General features: G+C 39.4%; 1 protein-coding gene across 3 annotated transcripts in view; it reads left to right on the top strand.

Annotated features, from left to right (window-relative positions):
• The window catches only part of LOC109428393 (uncharacterized), a 105,863-nt gene that overhangs the window by 26,531 nt on the left and 56,410 nt on the right, over positions 1-22,922 (top strand). For 2 of the 3 annotated variants that reach the window (XR_009995973.1, XM_029855849.2), the window contains exon 2: positions 1-22,922. This exon is cut by the window's left edge and continues 25,910 nt beyond it; it is cut by the window's right edge. The exons of the other annotated variant lie outside the window; for it this stretch is intronic. The gene's annotated coding sequence lies outside the window, so the exon portion shown is untranslated. 3 annotated transcript variants of the gene reach the window in all.

The following is a 22,922-nucleotide window of genomic DNA, read 5'->3' as shown; positions in this document are numbered from 1 at the left end:
AGAAATTCTTGAAGGCCTTTTTGGAGAAACCTCAGGAGGAATTCCTAGAGATATACCAGGAGTAATTGCCATAGGAAGTTCAGGAAGATTGACGAAGATGAATTTCAAAAGGAAACCCAGGAGGATTTCCTGGGGGAATCATAGGAGAATTTTCTGGAGAAACTCCAAGAGGAATTCTTGGATTGGGATTCTTGGAATCCCAGGAAGAATTGCTGGTAAAATCTCAGAAAAAAAACCTGTGAGTATCCTAGAAGGAATTCCTGGAGATATTCTTGAAAGAATTCCTAGAGGATTCCTTAGAGTAATATCTGAAGGAATCCGAAGAGAAATTCCTGGAAAAATCCCAGGAAGAATTATTGGTGGAATACCAAAAGAAAGCTATGTAATAATCCTAGGAAGAGTTCCTCTAGGAATCCCGAGGAGGATTTCTTGGAGGAGTCCTAGGAGAAATTCCAAGGAAGATTTTATGGAGGAATCTGAGGAGAAATTCACGCAGGAATCCCATGAGGAATTCCAAGAGGAAAACCTGGAGGAATGTCAGTAGAAATGCCAGGAAGAAAGAGAGAAATCAATGAAGGAAGTCTAGGTGGAATCCTAGCATGAATTCCTAGAGGATTTCCAAGTGGAATTCTAAGTTGAAATCCCGGAAGAACTCCAGGAGGAATTGCCGAAGGAATCTCAGAGGAAACTCCTGTAATAATCTGTGGAGTTTTTCTAGGTGTTTCTCTTCGATGAGTTCCAGCGGGATTTTTTATAGGAGTTCCTCCAGGTATGCCTCTTGGAGATCCCCTTTCTTTAGGTGCATTCCTTCAGGAGTTCCAAGAGATTTTTTTTTTCTAAAATTCTCTTCGGGGATTCTTTTGGGAGTTCCTTCAAGAACTCCTCTAGGAATTCCTCTGGGAATTGCTCTAGGAGTTCCTCCAGGTATACCTCTAGGACTTTCTCCTGGAATTTCTTTGGTAGTTCCTCCCGGAATTCTTCCAGGAGTTCCTCCTTAAATTCCTCATGGAGTTTCTTCAGCCATTTCTCTAGGAGAAATGAAACTCCCAGAGCAATTCCCGGGGAAACTCCGGAAGAATCACTCGAGGAATTTATGGAGAAACTCCAAGAAAAAGATCCCATTGAAACTTCTAGAGGAATATCGGGATCGCCTGCAGAAATTCTCGGGGTATCTTCCCAAAGAATCACCGGAGGATCTGCTAGAAAGAAATTCCTTGAGAACTGGTAGAGCAATTTCGGAGGAACTTTTGAAAAGTCCTTGAAAATACTCCGACAGGATTTCTTAGAGAAACTTTAGTTTAATTCCCGGAGAAACATACACACAAAATCTCAAGAAGAACTCCAGGAGGAACTTATAGAGAAATTTCTGAAGGTACTCCTATAAAAATTCCCGACGGGATTTCTTGCAGGATTTTTAGAGGAACTCCAAGAGGAATTTCGGGAGAAACTCATAAAATAATTCCTGGATGACCTTTGAAGAAAATTGCTTACGACACTCTTTGGGATATTCAAGTAATAATACCCGGAGGAACTCCCAGAGGAATTTCCGGTGAGATTTTAGGAAAAAAATTCCTATGAAACTCCTAGAGAGGAATTCCCAGAAGACCACCTAGATGAATTCTGAAGGGAACTCCTAGAAGTATTTCTGGAGAAACCCCTGGATCAACTCCCAGAGGAATTCCTGGAGAAATTGTAAGAGAAATTACTGAAGGAAACAATTAGAAGAATTTGCGGTGGAAATCCTGGGTAAATATGCGGAGAAACACCTTGAGGAATTCCCGAAGGAACTTCCATAGGAATTTTCGGAGGTAATTTTGGACGAATTCTACTGGTACCGCTAATTCTACGTAGATCAATTTCCGGAGGAACGCCAATAAAAAAAAATACATCGTAACTCCAAGAAGAAGTCCCGAATGACAGCATAGAGGAATTCCCGCAGGAACTTTAAAAATAAATTCATAGAATAGTTTTTGAAACACCTGTAGAGAAATTGCTGAAGAAACTCCTTGAGGAACAAGGAGAAAGTCTTATAGAAATTCTTGGAGCACCTCCTAGAGGAACCCCCAATGAAGCTCCCAGGGGGACTCTTAGTGAAATTCTTGGAAGTCCTAGAAGAATTCCCAGAGAGACTTCTAGTAGGTATTCTAGGAGAAACTCCTGGAGAAATTCCTGGAGTTACTCGTAGAGGAATTTCTGAAGGAATTTCAAGATGAGTTTCTGAAGAAATTTCAAGAAGAATTCCCGAAGGATCCACTCGTGGAATTCTCGAACGAACTAAAAGAAAAAATCCCGTAGGAGCTCCTAGAAGAATTTCGAGAGGAACTCTTAGAAAAAAATCTGGAGAAATTTGTAGAGGAATTCTCGGGAGAGATACTCCTAGAGGAATTCCAGGAGATATTTCTTAAAGATTTTTTGGAGGAACGTCTGAAGAAATTGCTGGTTGACGACCAAGAAGAACTCTCGGAGACACTCCTAGAAGAATTCCCGGGAGAACTTCTAGAGAAATTTCTGGAAGAATTTCTGGAGAAACTTCTTGAGGTATTTCTGGAGGAACTTCTAGAGGACTTCTTGAAGGAATTCTAGTAGACATCCCGGCAAAACTACAGGAATTCTCAGAGATACGAACGTACGAACTCTTAGAAAAAATCCCATTTGAATTTCTAGAAGAATTTCGCTGAGGCCTCCTTATAAATTGCTGGAGGATCCTCTAGAAGAAATCTCGAGAAAACTTTTTGGGGAATTCTTGGGGGACCCCCTAGAAAAAAAATCCGATTGAAACTCCTAGAGGAATTTCCGGAGGACTGACTAGGGAAATCTCGAGGAATTCCCTGAAGAACTCCCAGAAAGAAATCTTATAAAAACTCGAAGATCAATTTCCGGAGGAGCTACCTGAAGAATTTATAGAAGAATGTCTAGATAAATTCCTGGAAGAATTCCTAGACGAGATTCTGGTGAACTTTTTGAAGAAGTTCCGGAGGAACTCCTAGAGGAATTTTTGGAGGAAATCCTAGAGGAATCTAGGATCTAGATTCCCGGAGAAACCCATCGAGGAAATACTGGGGTAAGAACTCCTTCAGGAATTCCCGGTTAAACTCCCATAGGCATTTTCTGGAGAACTTCTCGAGAAATTTATGTACGAATACTTAGAAAAAATCACATTTGAAAAATTTCCAAAAGAACTCCTAGGAAAATTCCTGGAGGAACTCCTAGAATAAAATCAAATTGAAACTCCTAGAGGAATTCCCGGAGCAACTCTTAGAAAGAAATCCGATAGGAGCTCGAAGAGTAATTTCCGGATGAACTCCTAGAGGAATTTTTGATGGAACTCCCAAGAAAACTCCCGGAAGGACTCCTAGCGAAATTCTTGGAATTTCTAGAGTAATTTTCGGGGAGACTTCTAGAAAAAATTTCCTCTTGGAACTTCTATAGCAATTCCCAGAAGACCACCTAGCGGATTAACCGGAGATACTCCTCGAGGAATTCCTTGAGGAATCCTCGGAGAATCTCTCAGAGAAATTCTAGAGAAATTCCCGGATGATCTCATAAAAAAATCCAATCGGTACTTCTGAAAGAGTTTCCGGAGAAACTCCTAGAAGAGCTTCTTGAAAAAATTCTGGACGAATTTCTGGTAGAATTCTCCGAGAAACTCCTCGAGGAAATCCAGGAGTAACTCCTGAAAAAAGGCATGTTCAACTTCTAGAGGAATTTCTAGAGGTATTCCTAGAGATATTTCCGGAGAGATTTCTCAAGAAATTCTTGGAGGTACTCCTACAGGAATTAGAGGTATACTACTTAAGAATTGTTTGGAGGAGTTCCTGGAGGAATTGTTGAATGATCACCAAGAGTAATTCCCGAAAAAATTCTTAGGATTCCCGGAAGAACTTGTACAGAAATTCCTGGAGGAACTCCTAGAGTAATTCTTGGAGGAAATCCTAATAGAATTCCCGGCGAGACCATAGGAACTCTTGAAGAAACTTCTAAAGGAAGCTCCGCAGAAACTGCTGGACAAATTACTAAGGGTGGGAACTCGTTCAGGAATTCCCGGAGAAATTCATATAGGCACATATCCGGAAGAACCTCTTGAAGAATTTCAGAACAAACTCTTAGAAAATATGCATTTGAACTTTTTAAAGGTTTCTAGAGAAACTTCTGGAGGAACTCTTAGAGGCAATCTCAAGAGAGCTCTTTGGGGAATTCCTAGAGAAACTCCTAGAAAAAAAAATGCAATTGAAACTCCTAGAGGAACTGGCGGAGGACCGACTAGTGAAATCCCGAGAAATTCTTTGAGGAACTCCTACAAAGAAATCTCATAGGCACTCGAAAAGCAATTTCTGGAAGAACTTCTAGAGGAATTTCCGAAAGAACTCAAGAAGAATTCCTGGAGACACTCGAAAAGGATTTCACGAAGTAACTTCTAGTGAAATCCCTAGAGAAACTCCAAAGAGTTTCCTTTGGCAGTCCTCGAGGAATTCCCGGAGGAACTTATAGAAAAAATCCTACTTCTAGAAGAATTTCTAGAAGAAACTCTTAGACAATCTCCTAGAGGGATTCCTTGAGGATTTTCTACAGGAGATTTGCGAGGAACTTTGGGAAGAATTCTCGGAGGAATTCCCCAAGAATATCCTGGAGAAGCTCGTAGAAAAAAAATCTTTTGAACTTCTAGAAATTTTCTGGAATTTCTTGGTTGGGCTCCAAAAGGTATTTCTGGAGACACTTCCCAAGGTATTTCCAGAGGAACTCGTAGAGGTACTCCTAGAGGTTTTTTTGGAGGAACACCTTGAGGATTTCCGGGAGGAACTTCTCAAGAAATCTCCTGAAGACTGCCTTGAAGGACACCTTGAGGAATTCGTGGAGGACCTCCTAGAGAAATTTCTGGAGGTACTTCAAGAGGAATTCCTAGAGAAATTCCCGAAGGAAATCCATTGAATTTCTAGATGTATTTCCGGATGATAAAAAAATATTCACCGATCCACCCAAAATCATCGGATATACCATATATGATTTCTATGAAATTCGTAGCTCTCCTATGAGTCGACGCTTACAACCGACTAGAGTTTCGAGCAGTTTTATTTTCTCTGTATGTTTGAATGAAATATGTTAAATAAATTTGAATCTATAAAATGTTTCTGTTTTGTTTAAGTTTTGAGAAGATTTAGTTTATTTTCTCTTAGTTTTCCATGCAAACCTTGAGCTGCAATCAATGCAATGCAATGAATGCAAATCAATGCATTTGCTGCTACATAAAATCATTGATTGAGTATTCGAGCAACTTGCTCGAACTGCACGAAATCATTTTCATAGCAACTATTTCGCAGCTACCAAACGCACCTGCCCTGCCAGGACGGCGTTTGTTTATACCGTGCTCTATTGTTCTCCCATCTGCGGGCATCCATCCACAGCCTTCAGCCGGGAGAGTTTTTTTTCTCTTCTGCTTTGTTGGTATCGACTGAAATGAGAAAATTGAGGTCGGTGTGGATCACCGTTTTTGTGGTTGCCAATAATGATTTGAGATCCTACCTTTAGATACAAGAGGTTTGATAAGCCTAACCATTTATGATTCCATGCTGTGATAGTATTTAGTTTCAATATAAATGAAAACACAATGAAATGCTCGATGAAACAATAGTGGAAATCTTCTCCGACGTCAAGCATAACAAGAAGTAACTCTGCTTGTTATATATAATTCGCCATGCATTTTATTGCTGTATCAATACAATACACTTATTCTTGTTCTACTTCTTCGTAACTCCCGTCTTTTGGACTCAACCTGCTACTTAGCTTGTACTTATAAAGCAAATAGCAAAGTGGTTTCTATGATCGATAAATCATTTTCGCTTTCTTATATCGTATATGCATGCTAAGATACCCATAGCCTTGGATAACAACGATAATTTATGTAAAGTTTATGTACTGATCAAGAAACGAGCTCAGACACCATCAGTATATTCTTGATGAATGCCCGACCTTTTACTGAGTCAGTTATATTCACATCTTTCATTATTATATTTGTTTACATTATTTTCTTTCTCTGCAAATCTTCTACCATATCCATGTTATAACTTTTGTCACTGAGGACAAAATGAAAACCAGAATGTTGATACAAAATCATCTTGTACAACTTTGGCTATACTGAACCATAAACTCATTTCAAAATAATCCTGGCCACACTGCCAACCCCGAACGAGTGGGACAAGCTGCCTCTCCGAGAGAGCTAAAACGTGCTTTTTCAACGGCAGCACGTGGTAATTTCAAATTTTCAACGGACGAGCTTGACCTCAGACCTTAAATACTAGTTTATAAATTTCTCTGTTGCTGTTTTCTGTGTATGCTTAACGGGTAGCTCAAGCTCAAGAGCGGGTAGCGCCCTTGTCATTGGACAAATGTTGTTGGGTTTTCTGTTATGTTTTATTGTTTGGGTTTTTAGGGGCTGTCCATTTATTACGTAAGGGAATTTTCACGATTTTTCGGCACCCCCACCCCCCCTTGTAAGATTTTTTGTATGAAACCTTAAATATTTTTGTATGACTCGTAAGATTTTTCAAACCCCCCCTCCCCCCAAAAACCCTTACGTAATTAATGGACAGCCCCTTACCTATGCCGTTACAAACTGACGGTTTATGACGGTCGGGTTTTTTGTGATGGTTTGCAAAAAAAAGGGTTTCTTCTAATTGTTTTATGACTTTCGGATTTCTGAATTTATCTATTAATTTATCTAGCATGCTAATATGCTACATATGAATACCTGCAAACTCGAGTTTTGCTAAAATCAACGTGTGTATTTCACTGAATAACTGTCGCGTACACTTATATAGGAAAATAAATTCGGATTCGGAATGTTTTGATTCATATTCCGCTAAAAGATTTGTTATTTCCGTATATGTTGCGCGAGCATCTCGAAGTTTCGTTGTCAAAGTGTTTTTTTTTATTTACGATTAGGGGCTTTTTTAAAATTGCTCAAAGTTGCATTCAAGTGTGCAATGTGACTATCGATTGCACGTTTGTTTATTTCAACCTCCATTCACTAAATAACTTGCCAATAATGCCAACATTTTTGAAGTTAGCCAATCAAATTCGAATGAAACCGAAATTTTTGATACGCAATATTAAATGAAAATTGAACTGTTTTGTTATTCCTGGCTAAATAGTAAACTCACTCTTACTAAAAATAGAAACAAACTTACAGTTGTCGTCGTCTTTGGAAAGCTCAGATTCCTGATAGCACTACGTTGATGTTGTACGGCGGAGGCGCACTCCTCAACGCTCGTTTTGACGTCAGAGTATCGGATTTTGACACCTGTGCATCGCACTGGATAAACTGTGCACCTTCTGTGTTGTACATCGGACCGCTCCAAGTTGCCGGTTAGCCCATCAGGAACGGTTTCACTTTCTTCTTTTCATTAATGTGGTGGGGTTCTTGTGTTACATATAGAACTATAAACCAGTTAGTGGCATAGACGATTTGATTTTCTGTTCGTTGTTTCACACTCTGCACTGCTCTACAGTAATAATAATATTATCGTTTGTTGCTGTCTCTGGTTACACATCACTTCAGTTTTTCGATTATTTTTCAATTGCGATTAACTCGAGATTATCTCTCGACAGTGCCCTAGCACGATCGAAACCTTGACGACGCCACTTCTTCTTTAGCACTTTACGGAGGATCCATAACAGTTGTATAGCATTAACTGCTAAAATGAACCATAATTTGAGTTCGTGTTCTTCGTGGAATAAGTTGTTCGCCGTTAAATGGTCTTCAATGTTAATATTGGTAGTCCCGTCCTGGAGTTTGGACTGAGATTTCCCCATTTTTATCACCATTAGTAATAGGCTTAAGCACTTTATTTTCCACTGCACTAAATGTTCTTTTTAATGTATGGCATTCCTTGCCATTTCCATTGTCACTCTTAGTTTTTCGTAACAACCGATGAATTTTAATCATTACTGCCACAAGTAGTATCGAAAAAATCAGTACACTAAGTTCACGATACATTATTGGTTATTATCACTGTCGTGTTACTCGTTCCGAATCACGGATGTGATATGATAAAAACAACCTCACTGTTTGAAGATACAAACTTGAATCAATTTATTTGTTAATTTTGGTTTACAGGCAACCTGCTGGAAACAGTTGAAGTTTACGCTTATGTATATGCTATTTACTCGATCACCAATCAGTGATCAATATGGTGAATACGGGAGACTAACCAAGAGAGATAGAGAGAAAAGAGATAGAACGTAAGGTCGGAGAAGGCGATATACCGATTGTGGCCTTGGCAACAGACACGACATAGTCATATTGAAATATGAGCATGACGGGTTAGAGTCCCTGTGTTCTGGTCGGAAACAATATAATGTATAATAGAACGAAATAATTCTTCGTCTCGCTCGGCGGCTTCGGCAACTGCGACGGTATCGGCCTATAATAACACTTTAGCAGTTAAACAACAATCATTTCCAACATCGTGTTCGCTGGTGTTCTGGTCGGAAGAAACTCAGAGAGGATTGGCGGTGAACGTCACAACTTGAGGAATAAAACAACGGACAGCGTGTCCGCTCAGTTAAACTTGAACTTCACGAATCATGTGTCTTTAATGTTCACTATATCTTATATATTATGTTTACACATTTCTCTTAGCCTAGGTAGCTGTTTGTACAACAGTCTGGTGATGTTTTTACAGGTAAGTGATGTTTATCTAAAAGGTAAGTTTATTGTTCATTGCCTTGGCATTGCAGTGCCGTTACGTATGGGTTTTTTTGTTGACGGTTGAAAGAAAGGTTAAAAGCGATGGGTTTTTTGTTTGTTGGTAAAAAGGTTGTTTGGGTTTTTACAACTCGAAGAGGTAAGAAAGTAAGTCGGTATTTCCCGTCGTTGACCATTTGGGAAACCCTAATCAGTGTAATTTTATGATTGTTAATTTGGAATAATTAGTATGCTACACCTCCCTCCTTAAGAAAAAAAATTGTAAATTTTTGACAAAAAAAAGGGACAATTTTTTTTGATTATGCTTTAATTATTCTATTCTTATGAACTGTTGACACTTTGTTTGTGTTTGGATGTGATATGGTGCAATTTGTATCTTCTACTTTATCTACTATGTAAGGACCTATATAAAATGAGTCTAACTTCTTTCTGTTTTCGTTTTTAATGTATACTCTATCTCCTAAGTTTAATGAAATTGGATGTATATTTTTGTTGGCTATGCTTTGACGTTTTTGTTTATTATCGATTAGGTTTTGTTTCGCTATTGCATTGGAATTTTGAATTTTAAACTTTAATTCGTTAAAATATTGGTCGATATCATAGATAGGTTCGATTACAGAGCTATTATATATATTTTGTGGAAGAGTAGCTTTATGTCCAAAAACGAGCTCAAACGGAGTTAGGCCATGTTCTGTATGCTGAGTGGTGTTGAAACAAAATTCATAATATTTTACCCAATCATCCCAGTCCGATTGGTGAGCATTAACAAAACATCGCAGATACTCATTGAGACATCTGTGATTTCGCTCAAGCGCACCAATGGTCTGTGGGTGATAGGCTGTACTAAAGGTTTGTTTAATTTCAAGAATCTTACAAATTTGTTCTAATACCTGATTATTATATTCTGTTCCTTGATCCGTTCTTAATTCAAGGAAGTGTCCATATTTGAGGATAAAATTTTCTACGAGTGCCTTGGCAATCGTATTGGCTTCTTTATTAGCTAGTGGTATGAGAACTATGTACTTGCTCAAATTGCATTGAATGGTTAAAATATATCTATTATCGCTGTGAGTTCTTGTAAAGGGTCCAGCTGTATCCGCTGAAAGGACTTCAAATGCCTTGGAAGGAGTAGTGGTTACGACTTCTGCTTCCTTAGTATGTCTAGTGATTTTATTTAATTTACATGTTTCGCAATTCCTGACATAGGTTGTGATGTCATTTTTCATATTTTTCCATTTGTAAAACTCTCTAATTTTTAGATATAAACGATGTTGTCCAACATGTCCACCTACCGGAGTAGCGTGGTGTTGATGTAATATATGGTTTATATCTTCCTGCTTCGTCAATATTGTTGGAGGTTTGTATATGATTAGCTGATAACTGGAAATGGTTGTGTTAACGATTTCCTTTATAGTATGCAGGGATGCGTTTCTAAACAAAATGTCCTCTGTTGATAATGCGATAATATTTCTTCCGTATTTCTCGAGTATTTTTCCAATTTCTAGAAACGCGAACTCTAGTGTTCGGCTTCCATTAGCGCGCGTTAGCGGAACGTTGACTGCTCCTAAAATTTTCTTATAATTATGGTTAAAAATGAACATTCTTAACTGGTTGTGGTGCACTTCAGAACCAAGTTTAAGTAGTTTTGTGGTGTATGACGGGTTCTCGGTTTGCCAAGCTGTAAGATGATCAGTCTTACTGCAGTTTTTCTTTGAATCCGTGGACGTAGTTAATGTTGCTTTTTTTCTTGCCATGGCTCTTGTGTTAACCATGAGAACACTTAGCGTTTTGAGTTGTTCTGAGGTAGTAGGAATTGCAATACGTGAGAGCGCGTCCGCACAAACGTTTGCTTTTCCCGCTACGAATTCAATGTCAAAATTAAATTCTTCTAAATCGACTCTCATTCTAGTGAGTTTCGATGTAGGGTTCTTCATATTGAATAAGTATACTAGAGGTCTATGGTCTGTCCTGACCAAAAACCTATTTCCGTACAAGTATGGTGTGAAATAGTTAACGGCCCAATGAATTGCTGTTAACTCCTTTTCAATTATTGGTTTATTACGCTCTCCTGGTGTGAAACTTTTGCTTGCAAACGCAACTGGGAAGTCTCCATTTTCGTACATTTGGGAAAGTACAGCACCACATGCTATATCCGATGCATCTGTGGTCAGTATAAATTTTTTAGAGAAATCTGGATAGCGCAAAATCTGAGGTGACATCAAATATTGTTTGAGTGTCTGAAAACTTTTTTCATGAGCTTTGGTCCATTGAAACGTTGAACCTTTTTTCTGTAAATCATTTAATGGTTTGGCAATATGCGCAAAGTTTGGGACAAATTTCCTATAGTAATTGCAGAAAGCTACAAATCTACGAGCTTCTTCTGCGTTTGTGGGTGTAGGGAAGTTTTTCAATAAATCGAATTTTGAGTCATCCGGCAGAATTCCTTGATCTGTAATTTTATGACCAAGATAAGTAACCTCGGCTCTGAAAAATTTACATTTACTGGCATTAAGTTTCAAATTGTAATGCCTTAGTCGTTCAAATATTTTTCGTAAGTTATCAAGATGATGGTCAGAAGAACATCCTGTAACTACAATATCATCGATGTAGATGAAAGCACATTCTGGAGTAAGTCCAGCCATTGCTATATTCATCATTCTTTGAAAGCTGTTTGGGCTGATATTCAACCCAAATGGTAATCTTTCGTCTGATTTCTTTGGTACTAATAGGATAGGTGAATTGTACGAAGACACCGATGGTTCAATAATGTCTTCATCAATTAACTTTTGTACCTGATCCTGAATTTCTTTTTGTTGGGAGTGAATACTTTTATAATTGGGTATATACACCGGTGCAGTATCCTGTAATGGGATATGCTGTGAATAAAAATTGTTAGTGGTCAGGTTTTCTCCAGGTAAACAGAATATGTCCGGAAAATCTTTGACTAACTTTTCCAGTTTCGGTCGTACATGGGATGAAACTTGATCCAGTTTAATTTCTGAAAATATTTTGTTTAACCGAACGTTTCGATTTATTTGAGCATCACTGCCTTTAGGCTCAGGCTTAGTGTAATCATTTAATGGGTCAATTTTCGGTTCAAAACGTGCAATAGCAACCTGTTTGGAGGTCGTATTTATTAGTTTTACATACGGAGCATTTGGCGAAACTATAGTATTCGCGCAGAATACGCCTGGAATGATTTCTTGTGACAAAACCACTGAATCGGTGGTTACTTCAAAGTTCGGTATTTTCCTAATAACTTCGCATCTTGCTGGAATCAAGATACTGTCATTAATCTTATCTTCTATGGGTACTGATACCAAACTATTATTAAAGTTAAAGTTGAGCAACCAACTCTCGTAATCTAATGTGCATTTGTATTTAATGAAGAAATCCCGACCTAAAATACCGTCGGTCAAGATGGGGAAATCATCTCCAACTAGTTGGAACGAATGATTTACCGTTAAATTGTTTGAAAAAGTGATGTTCGTATTGGTTTCACCAATTGTGGTGGTGACGCCTTCTGTAATACCGGTTACCCTAAAGACTACATTAGTGTTAATCATTTGCATAGGATTTAATAATCCTATCTTACTAAGCGAAATTTCGGCTCCTGTGTCGACGATAAACGTGCATTTGCGATTGGCCATTTGTACGTATAACGTCACAAAATTGGCTGCACTAGTATTTATTGTATATAGTGATTTGGTGGGCCCGTGTACTGGCCCTGGTGCCCTAAAAAAGTATTGTTTTGCATCGAGCCACCTGGTTGCATAACTGGGCCACCCGGTGGCATCGTCAGCCTTTGATGATGGTTTTGTACTACTGCCATTGAAGTTGGGGTGTCGAATGACATTGACGCCTGCAATGGTTGAGCCTGTTCGGCGCTCGTGGTATAAATGGTTCTTGATGGGAAGTTGGACCTTCCACGCTGGAAGCGATTACTATTATAACCGTTATAGAATCTTTGCGGTGGGTTGTTATATTGCGGTTGATTGGACTGAGGTCGGGGTTGTTGGGATCCCTTTCTAGTATAATTTCGGTTGAAATTATTTCTGTGTTGTGGTTGTGATTGCCGTTGATCTTGACTTCTGTAATTGTCGCGATGTCCGTAGTGGTTTTGATACCCACGATTTTGACTAAACGAGGGACTAAACGAGTTCCTCTCGTTGTGCCTAGGGTTTGAATTGAACGCTAGGACTTGGGTGTCGATATTGTTGGTTGTCGCGTTTTCCGTTACCTTTTGAATTGCCTGATTAATGTCCGTGAAAGTAGATGCTTTCAGTATTAACCTGGCTTCATTATTGGTAACGCCGGAGGTGAGGGCGTCAACTCCTGCTTTGGTTGCCATTTGTTTCGCTACGGCAGTTGGCACTCCGGCCTCCACGTATGTTGCTTGTAGCTGATGGCATAGGGACTCGACGGTGTTGCAAAACTTCTCCGTGTCTCCCCTTTGTTTGGTGGTCTTTAATTTGGCCACGATGGTCTCGGATGTTACAGTGCCTTTGCATCTGTTTTTAACATCGTTGATCAACTCATCGATAGTGGCTAAAGCATCTGGTAGGCCCAACCGAGCCTTTCCGGTCAGCCTGGTTTTTAAAAACCGTATTGCAATCGGTACGTGTTCCGCGGTGGTCAGTTCTTTCAGCAAATTAGCTGAGTCGACAAAAGTGTTCAGGGCATCGTGTGAGCCGTCGTATGGCTGTACGATCGCCGTCGCTGACTTGACGTCAAAAGGTGCCGGGTCTGGCATTGTAATAATTTGTGTGTTTTGTGTAGATGTGATGGAAACGGTGGGTGTATTTTGCCACGGTTTAACGCTTCCACTTAATTTTTGGCAAAATATTATGGCGTTGACAACGGACTTGAACAAACGTGTATTAGAAGGATTTGGATTTGACGTGATGGAAACAGTGGGTGAATAATCCCACGAATATTTGTCGCCACTTAAGCGTTTGCATATGATAATTGTTTTTGCCACAGATTTTAATGAATACTTTCGAGAGGTAGTAGCTATCTGCGTATTTTCCAGAATATTCATACATTCATTATATTTTGTTTTAAGTGCCTGGTACGCTTCTATCTCTCTATTCCATTCTAATGGTGGTATTCTATTGGCGTATTTTTTTAAAATGAGTTTGTATTCGATAAATAAATCTTTCAAGATTTCGGTTTTTTCTGTTACCCCTTGTAATGAGCGTGGACGATTTATGCTTTTTAATAAATTTAGGTGTTCTCTGCTTATGTATTGGTTGATTTCCTTCAATCTGGTCATCTGATTTATTGCATCGTATAGGAAAAAGGATTAATTTAATTTAAGATCATACCAACCAGTCCGAAGAATTTGTTTTAATGCTCGTTCTCGTGCCCTAAGGGTGGTCTGATTCTGACCGTTCGCCCCTTTCGTTGCTCAGGGTGGTCTGGTTCTGACCGTTCGCCCCTGAAGTTATGGATCTCTGCGCTCCGTTCGTTGCATTGTCCCACAGGGTGATCTGGCCTCGACCGTTCGCCCCTGGACTTGTTATATTTTGATGATGCTGACCACGGAATTGTGCTACTGCATTTCACCTTTTTCCACTGCGGCGGACTGCGCTGCCGCGATGATCACTTGTATTAATTTCGTTTGCGCGTTCGTCTTCTTGCGCTGCATGTAAACGTACGAAACAGTGATAATTAGCACTGTCAACACAAACACTAATATTGTGATGGATACTAGGCACACCATATGTTCTGTTTCATTGTCTTTTTCACTCACGGTGTTGGTTATCGTCGTTGTTGTAGGTTCCGTCGTGCTTCGTTCTTCTGGAAGGCGTGCCCAAATCGGCCGACAGCCGGGTGTTCCACATGGGACTCTAAACATTAGTCTGTTATAACGCGCGAACGTTATTTAACACAGCCTCTCTTGTTGCCGCGTGCTTCACATGGGCCTTCATATGGCTATTGTAAGCCTTAAACATTCCGAAAGCAACTAATATCACTGTGAGTACCACGAGTACGATTGCGATTATCCTCGTTTCCTCGACCGCCATGTTGTTGTTTGTAATAAAATTTTCTGTAGAAAACCAGCCCATCTTTAATGTTTGTCACTACCAAAGCACTTGTTTCACTTTTGTATCGCACACTTCTAATTCGATGATTGCAGATTTAAATCACCGGTCGCCATGTTCTAGTCGGAAACAATATAATGTATAATTGAACGAAATAATTCTTCGTCTCGCTCGGCGGCTTCGGCAATTGCGACGATATCGGCCTATAATAACACTTTAGCAGTTAAACAACAATCATTTCGAACATCGTGTTCGCTGGTGTTCTGGTCGGAAGAAACTCAGAGAGGATTGGCGGTGAACGTCACAACTTGAGGAATAAAACAACGGACAGCGTGTCCGCTCAGTTAAACTTGAACTTTACGAATCATGTGTCTTTAATGTTCACTATATCTTATATACTATGTTTACACATTTCTCTTAGCCTAGGTAGCTGTTTGTACAACGGTCTGGTGATGTTTTTACAGGTAAGTGATGTTTATCTAAAAGGTAAGTTTATTGTTCATTGCCTTGGCATTGCAGTGCCGTTACGTATGGGTTTTTTTGTTTGTTGGTAAAAAGGTTGTTTGGGTTTTTACAACTCGAAGAGGTAAGAAAGTAAGTCGGTATTTCCCGTCGTTGACCATTTGGGAAACCCTAATCAGTGTAATTTTATGATTGTTAATTTGGAATAATTAGTATGCTACACTTTCTACAAGAGTAATGTTGGAATTAAAATAAGTAAACAGATCCAATTTTTTTCCACTGTTTGCTTTTCTTGTAAATGGAGATCTAATACTCTCTGTTTCAATTATTAAAATTCTAGGATGATCAGTAGTAAATCCGTTGTAACCACAAATGCGAGTATCTTCTCGTGTTTTGATCGAAAATACTTGCGTTTCTGAAATAGTGCTGTAAACCACTGAATGAGTTTGCGTTATATTACCCTCTAAACTTGTAGTTTTATGGACAAGTCCTTCATAAATTACTTCAAATTCAGTTGTTTCACATGATTGGTTCAAGTCTACATTCCAGGTCAAATAACCTTCTTCGGAATGTGGCATCCCTGCTACCCACTTCCAAGATCCCCAGAATTCATAGCTTTTCCAAATCAATCCTTCGATCATTTACGCTTGCTAATTTAGAAATCGCATACAATCTGCTTAACAGATGTGTGCCTCATTCACGGTCATAAAACGGTAACGTTGGATATTTTGAGTATGCTGCGCTTGCAACCTTCATATTTGGTTTTTGTGACCTCAAAGCTTTCAAACTGCGCGTTCCAACTGCCTCTCTCTTCTAACTCCTTTCGACCAGATTTTAATAACTTGACGTACTCGGTAAAAAGATTATCTAAAATTTGTTCCTTAGATACTACCGTATCTAAGGTTTTAGGTTTGTGAATACTTTTCTTAAGGTTTGAAAATTCTTTTGCAATAATGTCTTCTATAGTGCGAATTCTATTCATTTAGAATATCGATTTATTCATTTTATTTAGTATCTATTCACTTACTTTATAATCGGTTAATCTGTACTCATCTTTGTATTGTTCGTCTTCGGTAGTGTGATGATTCGATCCTCAGGGTGTCTGGTGCCGTTCGCCCCTGACGTTGTGATTAGACTCTGGGATGTCTTGCACTGTTCGCCTCCTGATGTTGTGATGTGTCCTGAGGGTGTCTGGTAACTGTTCGTCCTTATATTGTGATATTTAGCCTAGGGTTCGTCCTGGTCCGCTCCACGACGAGTTTTCTTCAGTAGGGAGTAGATCTTCTACAGTATAATTGTGTAGAATAACAGGAGCAACACCAACATAGTAATAATTGTTCCCACGATCGGGATGTTTTCAAGGATCGCATGTACACTAGTCACCGTAATTTCATCTGCCTCCGTGGTGGTCGTTATCCTTTCCGTTGTGGTCACTGAAATTGGCCAACAGCCGCGCACTCCACAGGCCACTTTTATCATTTTTCTGCACAAATGTTTTGCGTTTGTGGTTTTTGTTGGGGAACCGTTCCACCGATTATACAACGTATTCTATCGCGTACCGTTACTCGATTCACTTCGCGGGTACTGTTTATTGCACTTGTCTCATGCTATGTTACTGAGCTTCATTTCCCTCTGACGCGTACTTCAGTACCGGTGGTGATGATTGAATAATTTAACACATGACGGACAGCGTGTCCGCCTAAGATTTTGCTTGAGATAGAATGTCTCGTTTTCTTTATTACCTTTCTCTTAAATACTAGTTTACACTTTTCTTCTCCGTTCAGGTACGTGACCCAAACATGTGAGTAGGCAAATAACTTAACGGTGTAGTGTCTGGCATTGGCTACAAACTTTGTTTTATTATTTTATTGTGGGTAACCCCTAGAAGGTTAGGGCGTTTCGCTTCTGATGTTTATAATGTGATGTTTTTGGGTAAAACCGTTGGTGAGTTTGTTTTGAGTGAAATCGTAAGTTTCTCGTAGACAAAAGAACTAATGACAATGACAATTAGACATTTTGGAATTTATGCTAATAGGTTTATTGATATCGCTAATCAACTGATCTGTTGTTTATTGTTGGGTTTTCTTAAAGTGATCTAGTATGCTACGGTTAGTATGCTACACCTCGTTGGCACATTCTTCACTACTGGCTACTAGTATCACGACTGACTAACTAAAACTATTGCTATAACTTTTATTTCATCAACCGCGATATTGTTCGTTGTTATGTTGTCGCCGAACCACGTCATTTTTATCACTTTTTTCTGTGCTTGCCGGTTTTTACTTATTCACTTACTGTTCACGTTGAAGAAGGACTTGAGAACTGTCACGGTATGCCAACTAATATTCTTCTTAACACTGTCATCGACATGAAGAATACACGTACATGTACGTACGTACATGTAAACACGTTGTTCTCGCTTCCACGTTTCAACATCGCCTTTATTCTCTTCATTTCATCATCAATATATATAGAACTTAGTTTCTACCTTTTACCTTCTACATCAAAGTTTTCCTACAGTCACGCTACCTCAAACAGATGTTTAACAACATTTGGATTTTCCCGAAACAGACGTAATAAAAATAACGACGGGTGACGCCTTGCCAAAAGGTTGCTATCTAAGCGTAACTGTGCGACACGCCTTAAAATTTTCACTTATTCTTTTGCAAAAGATAATTGAGTTGGCTACAGACTTGAATGAACGTTTTGATGTTGTGGAAATTTGTGTGTTCTCCAAAATTTTTGCGCATTCCATATATCGAACTTTGAATTCTTGATAAATTTCCACTTCATCATTCCATTTTGTCTCCGATAGATAATGTCTGTTCTTATTCAGCACTAATTTGTATTCGTTAAATAAATCCTTGAGCGTTTCGCTTTTTTCAAGTATCCCTTGTAAAGTTCGTGGTCGTTTTGCGCTTTTCACTAAATTGGCATGCTCTCTTTTTACGTGTTCGTCTATTACCCTAAGCCTATTCATCAGTTTTTGCCATTAAATGTACTCCAGTTTTTAAATGGGAAAATTTGTGTTAAGTTTGAAATTTTATTTTACATCACACATCTTCACTATTTCATACCTGGTGTAAGTCTTCTGGACATTTCGGAATAGTGATCTCTACACTTTAGTTCGGTGAATGACATTTATTTTTCGATTCCCTTCTTAATTTATACCTATACAGATGGAATGGTCTCACAGGGTGGTCTGGCTGCGACCGTTCGCCCCTGTTATTGTGATAATTATTGTAGGCATACCGTCGATAGGGAACTGCATACGGCGGTTGCTATGATAAATTTTTCTAAGTCTTTGACGTTTCGTGGCCTTGTTGTTTACGATTCGGACTTAGGAAAATTTTCGTCAGGTTTCCTTAGGCAGTATGATGAAATTCAAAATATGAGTTCGCACGTGCAGAGAAGTGCGGTAATTTAAGACTTACTGCTAAGATTCCACTAAGAGCTTCTGCAGTAATTCCCTAGGCCTTCCTTCCGGAGTTATCAGCGATCCACAACTAACTGAGGCGTTCCATCCACAATCATCCCTGGCGCCATTCCGGTACCGCCGCCCGTCAGGACAGAGGATCGACGATACACCCTGACAAGAAGGAGTTTTAAATCAACTTGGATGTGCAGCAGACGGCTCAACGGAAGTTTCGGCAAAGGCCTCCGACAACAGCATCATCATCGAAGGGAAACACGACGAGGAGCAGGACTATCATGGATACATCTCCGGATACTTCATTTGGCGTTACACCATTCCACCGGGACACGATTCCAACTACATCAAATGGTCGATTTCGTCCGACAGCATCTTGACGATTCCAGTTTCGAAGAGGGCGACGACGGATAACGCCACAAGTCGATTCCGATCTTTCAGGAATTTCAATCACTGAAAAGAGTCGGTACCGATTACGAGAAGAAGGAGAGCATTGCTAACAAACCTTAGTGGAGTGGTGGTCTGAAACCACAACTGTTTCAACAATCTGTATGGTCCCTTGGTTCACCCAGTATTTGTTAATTATTAGCTGAATAAATTATATCTGTTAGTATTTGAATTCCTTTCGGAATTCCTTCAGCATTTTCTTTCGCTGTTTTTCTAGAATTTTTTTTCCTGGATTCCTCCAGGAGTTCCTCCTGATGTATCTAAAGGAGCTCCTCATTATTTTTTCAGGAATGCCCTCTGAGTATCTTACAAGAATTTCTTCTAATATCTCTAAAACGGTTCCAACTATAATTCTTCAGGGAGTTCTTTCCGGGAGTCCTTCAGAAGTTCCCAAAGGTTGCGGGATTCCTTTAGGAGTTCCTTCCGAGATTTCTTTAAGAATTTCTTCTGAGAATTAGCCAGGAATTCTTCATAAGACTCTTCCATGAAATCCTTCCATTGTTTTTCCTTAAATTTATTCCAGGATTCCTACAGGAATTCCTCAAGGAGATTCTTCCAGGGGTTTTTTTTTTCCTGGGGTGCTTAAAGTGGTTCCAACTGGAATTCTTCCAGGAGTTTTTTTTTTCAGAGATGCTTGAAGAGGTTTCATCTAGAATTCTTCCAGTAGTGCTTTCTGGGATTTCTCAAACAACTCTTCGCAGGGTTCCCACTGGGATCTGCCTAGGAATTCCTCTAAGAGTTTCTGGATTCTTCCAGGTATTCTTTCCGATATTTCCCCAGGAATTTGTGCTGACATTCTTACAGGAATTCCCTCTGAGATTCCTCCAGGAGTTCATTTCGAGATTCATCTAGAAATTAATACAGGGATTTATATTGGCGTATTTTCTGAGATTCTTTTAGTTCCTTTTGGAATGTCTTCAGCAGTTTTTTTTTTAGATTCCCACAAGGAATTCCGGAAGAAATGTTTTCCTTAAAAGAATTATCGGAGGAAACCCAGAAGGGTCTTCAAGAAGAATCCCTTAAGAAATTGTATGAAGAATTTTTCGAGGAACTCCTGTAAGAATTTTATAAGGAATTTATGGAAAAAAAATCATACGGATCTCCTACAGTAATTTCGTAAGAATTAATATTAACCTTCTTCGTGCATTAGCTTGCGCTCACCTCGCTGACCTAGTGCACGTTTAGGGGTCATTATGACTCCAATGCACGACGAGGGTTAAATTGTTCATGAAGGATTTCGTAACTCTACGGTGGCTCCCTGAAGGTATTGCTAGAAGAATTGTACACAGCGTTCTCAAAGGAATCTTGGGTGAAGCTCTTGTAGAAATCCTGAAGGAATTCTGAGAGGAATGCTTGCAGTAAGGCTGACACAAATTTTGATTTTCTCTTATGTCAACCCCCACCCCTCCCCTCGGAAAATTTTGGTCGGAATTCAACATTTTGAGGGGGGACACGAATAAATTATTCTATAAATTTTGAAATATTGAGGTGAAACTAAAGACACCAAGAAAATTGCTTAACAAATCTGATGAGTTTATCGATTTTGCCTAATTGTTTGAGTATTTTCCCGAGCAGAGGAAAAAAACTCAATAACAGCATATTTTGATATGGAGATCAAAAAGTGATATTTGTTTGTTTGAGATAAGAGGTAAAAGTACTGAAAATAATATCTCAATTTTACTCCTGGAACATCATCATCATAGCACATTTAGCTCTTGGTAAGATCTAATTAATAGCAGTGAGCTATTTGATTGATCTTCAAATATCATATTTTGCTATTGGTTAGATGGTTCAAGAACAATTTTTTGCTATTATTTTCAGTACTTTTACCTCTTATCTCAAACAAACCAATATCACATTTTGATCGTCAGTACTTGAACTCTGCCCGGGTTATCATCAAATTCTTATATTATTTATTATCCCCTCCCCTTGACGAGTGAACGAGCATTGGGACAAAAGAAGAAAATGAGATTTGTTCCGGCCTAATATAGAAAAAAAAAACTTCTGCAGAAATTGCGAAAAGAACTTCTGGAGAAATCCCGGATGAAATGACTAAAGGGTTTCCAGAAAACAAAACTCCTGGATTCTTGGAGAAATCCCACTACAGACAACTTCAGAAATCCTAGAAGAAATTTCTTGAGGATACCCAGAAGAAACACCTATAGGAATCCAGGAACTAATTACTGGAAGTATTCCGAAAAGAGCTTCTGGAGAACTACTGAAGGAGGAGCTGGGGAAGATAATATATTTCTGGAGAAATTGCGAAAGAAATTCTTGAAGAACTCCAAAAGATATTCAACAGATATCATTTATTCAGCTTCAAATTAACAAGTACTGTGCGTACAGAGGTTCCTGACCGTGCAAATTGTTGAAACAGTCGAAATTTTAGACCACCATTCTACTAAGATTTGTTGGCAATGTTTTCCTTCTACTCGTGATCGATTCTCTTCAGCAATTGACCTGTCTAAACGATGAGAATCGACTTGTGGCCTTCCGCATTCGCCATCGTCCTCTTCGCAACCGAAATCGTCAATTTTAAGTGGTTGGAATCGTGTCGCGGTGGAAGGGTGCAGCAAGCGCCATATGAAGTGCTGGGAGATGTAGCCATGATAGCTTCTCGTCGTGTTTCCTTTTGACGGTGATACTGTTGTCGGAGGCCTTCACCGAAATTTCCGTTGAGCTAAACTGCTGCACATCCAAGTTGATTTAGAACTTGTTCTTATCAACGTGAATCGTTGATCCGCTGGTCTGACGAAAAGCGATGGTGCCAGGGACAATTATAGATGGGACGCCTCAGTAGGTGTTGATTCGCCGATAATTCCAGAAGGATTTCCTGGGGGAACCGCTGCAGAAGCTCTTGATGGAATCTTAGCACATCACTCAGCACGCGCAAACTCACATTTTGAATTTAATCGCACTGCTGCCTAAGGAAACCTGGCGAAATTTTTCCTAAGTCCGAATCGTAAACAACAAGGCCACGAAACGTCAAAGACTTAGAAAAATTTTATCATAGCAACCGCCGTATGCAGTGCCCTATTGCGAGACAGCGCTGGCGTATTTTGCTTTATTTGCGGTTACTGCATATTCTTCAATGCGTTGGCCTGCGCCGTCGCGATGATTACTTGGATTAACTTTGTTTGATTGTTTTTCTTCTGCCTGTATTTGGACAGGGCAAAGATTGAAATCACTATGACTGTAATCACCAGCGTTGCAATAATTGTCAGATAGATTAGCTGGTCACTAACACTAAATTGCTCCATCGAGTGTTCTTCGCTTTTAGTAGTTGAGTCTACTTCCTCTGGACGTGGTACCGTGCTCTAGACCGTGCTGCTTTCTGTCGTTGAAGTCACTATTACGAGTTCGTTTACCTGGACACGCACATTTATTTTCACTGCTTACGACAAACGTACCCGCGATCACACGAACTTCTATCATGTCTCATTTGCTGGTTCATTATAGTGTCCCCGAACCACGACATTGTCACTTTTATTCACTATTCGTAGATTGCCGGTTTAAAGTCAGGTCGCCATTAGGTGGATCACTTACACGGATTGTCGCCGCCAGTAGCTACTTTGGTCTGCGGTTAGGGAGACCGTTTTCACTACTGATTCAAGCTACTTTGCTCTCCGATTAGAGAGAGAAGTTTTCACTTGGTGAGAAACTGTTTCAAAAATAACCTTATCCGGTTTCGGATTAGTGAGAACACTTTGGAATGAGCTTTGAACTTCGACTTTATTTACAATTCTTACAGTGTGCATCTTAATTCTACGTGTTGCATTAGTGATGTATAATAGTTAGGTTTACAAGTTGTCAAAAACGGAATTTTCATATCCCT

This window comes from Aedes albopictus, chromosome 1, assembly GCF_035046485.1.
Source record: "Aedes albopictus strain Foshan chromosome 1, AalbF5, whole genome shotgun sequence".
Classification (NCBI taxonomy): Eukaryota; Metazoa; Arthropoda; class Insecta; order Diptera; family Culicidae; genus Aedes; species Aedes albopictus.
This window is presented reverse-complemented; position numbering and strand designations above follow the sequence as displayed.